Genomic DNA, 4,578 nt, shown 5'->3' with positions numbered 1-4,578 from the left:
CCATGCAACTTGGAACGTGCGACACACGTAGCTAGGCTTCTCCATACATATTCCCTAGGGTAGCACCAAATTGCACACTTTCAGGGGTATATTTTGGTACGGTGTACTGTGCATGGTACAAGTATCATTAGCTCGTGCAATTTATTTTGCATCAAGTTGCGATTGCTGGTGCGTCGAGATAGGAGTGTTTCGCGACTTTTGCCAAGCTTTGGTGCCATTTGGTGAATAATTAATGTTCTAGCCACAATAAACGTGCCACATAATGCCAATAACGAAAACGCCATTTTCAAGGGACTTCCAGTCAAAATGTTTGCAATCAGCGCTTTCCTGTCGAGTTCAGGATTTGGGACTGAGCGTTTTTTCACGATCCAATCAAACGACCAGTTCGTGAATAAACAATTCATACAACAGTACATCCCTTCAAAGTAGAAAAAAGCCGAATGCTAGGGAGCTCCAGTCAAAAACGTTGTCATTGGCGCTTTCTTCTCGAGTTCAGGATTTGGGACTTAGCGTTTTTTTCACGATCCAGCCAAAAGACCAGATCGTGAAATAAACAATTAACACAACTGTACTAGTACATCCCTTCAACTGAAGCAAGCGCACCATACATGACCCGTACGCTAATCATCCAAGCACATGACACGTCAACTAAGTCAACACATGATACAACTTGGAAAACTGACGGGTAAGTAGGTCATCTCGTACACGACGACACACCGACCAAACCAGGTCAACACGTCACATGCACAAGACATCCTACTACCAAGGCCGACCACCTCGACACACGACCTGTTAACCGAACATGGTCAACACCATCATGTGCAAGGCAACCGGGCCAAACGGGTCAACTTATACAACTTGTAACGAGCATGTGTAAGCTTACTGGTGTGGTCCGCACGGTCCTCACATCAAGACAATCAAGTCGAGAACGAGGCACGCCGACAAGCTCATTAGTGTTAAGTGTCCTTCTCCATCCTATGTCAAGTCACTCGTCTGACACGGAAGTAGCCAACTCTTGTCCACTAGTATAAAGGAACGGTCTCCAGACCAGGTCAAGTCACTCGTCTGACAAGGAAGGAGCACGCACCAAGCTTCACCAGAGCACGGTACCACGGTCCCCAGACCAAGATGGTTAGTTACGCCAACGAGGAAGGGGCACGCGTTCCCTTGCTACACTCAACTTAGTACACTCATGCTCTCACAAGAGTATCCCCCTGTGTCGACGTGGTCCCCAGACCAAGACGAGCTTGCGCACATCGAGGAAGGGGCACACGGACAAACCACCAAGCATGGGTCGCCTGAGAGGATCGATGCGAACGCATCTCTACAACTCGCAGCTCCCAGCCTGAAGTCCCGTCGTTTGCGGGCGGTTGATAGGTGTCGAAACTAGGTATATCCACGTTGGGCAGAGCTCAAGCCAACGGCGTTCCCAGTTACGGTACTAACACGTGCAGCGAACTCCACTCATTGCGGCCTAGGTATAGCGGGATGAGACGCCGGGCTGCAGACGCAGACTCCAACGGATCTCAGAGGGTTGTTAGGCCCGCTAGCTTCCGAACACCTAATGGGTTTGAGAAGCGCTATCAGCTCGGATTGGCTACGACCTTAGAGGCGTTCAGGCATAATCCAGCGGACGTAGCGTCATACCAAAGTCCGGTCGGACTAGTATTGAGCCAGTGGTCCGTACCTGTGGTTCCTCTCGTACTGCACAGGAATTCCGTTAAGATAGCGACTATAAGCACACACCAGTAGGGTAAAACTAACCTGTCTCACGACGGTCTAAACCCAGCTCACGTTCCCTTGAAAGGGTGAACAATCCTACGCTTGGTGAATTTTGCTTCACAATGATAGGAAGAGCCGACATCGAAGGATCAAAAAGCCACGTCGCTATGAACGCTTGGCGGCCACAAGCCAGTTATCCCTGTCTTACTGGCAGCAAGGTTGCCGGCGGACAACCGTCAGCTAGCTCGCGTCAACCTCCAACTCCGTTGCCACGCCGATCCTCTGCGCAGCCGCAGCAGCAACAACAACAGCAGCAGCGGAACCAGCAAGAGCAGGAGCAGCCCGCGCGTCGACGTCGCGTGCAATCATGCCGCCGCGTAACGAGGCATCGACTGCCGTCCGCGGAGACGTCGTGCCGGAGTTGACCTACAGCGAGGTCGTGCGGCGTAGATATCGCGGCAAAGCTACGGGTAAGCCACGCTCCCAGCAGCAGCCGCAACAGCAGCAGCAGCAGCGTCAGCTACAGCGACAGGCAGTCGGTATCGCGCAGCATCAACAGCAGCAGCAGCAACGTCAGCCACAGCGACAGGCGGTCGCTGGCTCGCAGCAACAACAGCAGGAGCGTATGCAGCAGCAGCAGCAGCTACAGCGTAAGCGAAAGCCGAGGCCTGACATCATCGAGGTGTCACCCAGCGAAGGCGAAACCTGGGATGGCATTTACGACAAGGTGCGCAAAGCCATCCGTCTCGACCCGGCCTACTGTGTCATGAAAGGGCATATCAAGCAGGGTCGCCGAACCTATGCCAGACTGCTACGCATGGAACTAAGCAAGACGGCAAATGCCCCACTTATGCTTGATGGCGTCCGCAAGATTATCGGTGACGCAGGCGTAAGTCGGCTTGTCACCGAAATGGGTGAGCTGCTCGTATCCGACATCGATCCCCTCGCTGCGGAGGAGGACATCATTGCTGCCCTCGATGAGAAGATTGGCGCAAGTGCTGGAGTAGTTTCCACCAGCATTTGGGAACTTCCAGATGGGTCGAAGCGAGCACGAATCCGGCTACCAGCGAAATCAGCTCGTCAGTTGGAAGGAGCCAAACTATTCCTGTGCGACTGCGTTAGCAAGGTACGTGCAGCTCCACCAACCCCTCCAGAGCGTCAGCGATGCTTCCGCTGTCTGGAGATGGGCCACATTGCGTCGAACTGCCGTTCCACTGCAGATCGGCAGAATATGTGCATCCGTTGCGGACTAGACGGACACAAAGCACGATCCTGCCAAAATGAGGCGAAGTGTGCACTGTGTGGTGGCGCTCACCACATAGGACACAGCGAATGTGCTCGTTCGGCTCAGCGATGCTTCCGGTCCTAAAAGTCTTGCAGGCGAATCTGGGCCATGGCCGTGATGCCCAGAATCTGGTGCTACAAGCTGCCAGAGAGGAGAAAGCAGACGTGCTCATCCTCTCTGATGTTCTGCGTCCACCAGAGAATAACGGCCGGTGGGCATTCAGCAGCTGCCGGACGGTAGCGGTGGTAGCTGTCGGTGAGCTACCAATTCAGCGCGTGTGGTGCAGCGAAGCTCGGGGGCTGGTAGCAGCGCAGATTGGCGGAGTGACCTTCATAAGCTGCTATGCTCCACCAAGCCTCAGCCTCGCCGAGTTCGAGCGCTTCATTGAAGCCATAGAACTCGAAGCCTTCTCCACCCTCAAGTCGTCGTCGCCGGCGATTTTAACGCCAGACATGAGGAGTGGGGCAATCCGAGACTTGCAACCGCGGGGAAGAGCTGCACGCTATGGTGGAGCAGCTTGGCTTGAGCGTGATAAACCAAGGTCGAGAATTCACGTTCGACGGCAACGGGGTGGCTCTCCCGAGCATAATTGACTTGGCGTTCGCAAGCCCGTCGATTGCTCGCCCAGATACGTGGATCGTGAGTACACGCTACACCGCATCAGACCACCGCTATGTCCTCTACACCGTGGGAGGAGCACCAGCATCGCCCGAGCAACTGCAGGACCAGCAGCAGCCAGCGCAACAGTCCTCTGCGCAGCAGCAGCAGTCACTTCAGCAGCAGCAGCAGCAGCAGCAGCCATCGCAACAGCAGCAGCAGCAACATCAGCGGCAACCGTCGTCGCGGCAGGGTGCTTCCGCTAGCCAGAGGCGTGTGCGTCACGCTGGCCGTAGATGGAAGACCTCGCAGTTTTCTGCTACATCATTCCTCGAGGCGCTGTTCGCTGCGGACTTTGTCCAACGCGCATCGACCCAGGAGGGTATGATCGCAGCCATGTTGAAGGCCTGCGATGAGACAATGCAGCGGGTTACCCGACTGCACCAAGACCCGCATCGTAACACATTTTGGTGGTCTCCCCTCCTGGCTCGCCTGAGGAACAACTGCGAGGTTGCCCGTGACCGGATGCTGCGGACGGCTGATTTGGAGGAGCGCAGCATAGCAGCAGCTGAGCACAGGACAGCAAGGGCGGAGCTCAGTCGAGCAATTCGAGCTAGCAAGCGGAACTTGTTCCAGGAGCTGATCGAAATTGCAGAAGAGAATGCGTTCGGGGCAGGATATCGGGTCGTCATGTCCCGGCTCCGGGGCAGTCGGACGCCTTCAGAAGCGGACCGGGTCGTCCTCGAACGCATTGTGTCCGACCTCTTCCCTGAGCATCCGCCCTGTGACTGGTCGCAGCAGAGCAACGCAGGGAAACGACGAGGAGCAACAACTGCGGCGGGTGTAGCACCTGTTACTGACGACGAGCTGCTGCTAATCGCGAGTCAGATGGCGAGCCGCAAAGCACCAGGGCTCGATGGCATCCCGAATGCGGCGGTGAAGACGGCAATCACCATGTTCCCGGAGGTCTTCCG

General features: G+C 55.4%; 1 pseudogene; it reads right to left on the bottom strand.

Annotated features, from left to right (window-relative positions):
* Positions 1-1,274: 1,274 nt before the first annotated feature.
* Positions 1,275-4,578, bottom strand: part of LOC120907516 — a 9,130-nt pseudogene continuing 5,826 nt past the window's right edge.

The sequence above is a fragment of the Anopheles arabiensis genome, assembly GCF_016920715.1.
Source record: "Anopheles arabiensis isolate DONGOLA chromosome X unlocalized genomic scaffold, AaraD3 X_pericentromeric_contig0007, whole genome shotgun sequence".
Lineage (NCBI taxonomy): Eukaryota > Metazoa > Arthropoda > Insecta > Diptera > Culicidae > Anopheles > Anopheles arabiensis.
The sequence above is the reverse complement of the archived record's forward strand: the minus strand, read 5'-3'. Positions and strand labels throughout refer to the sequence as shown.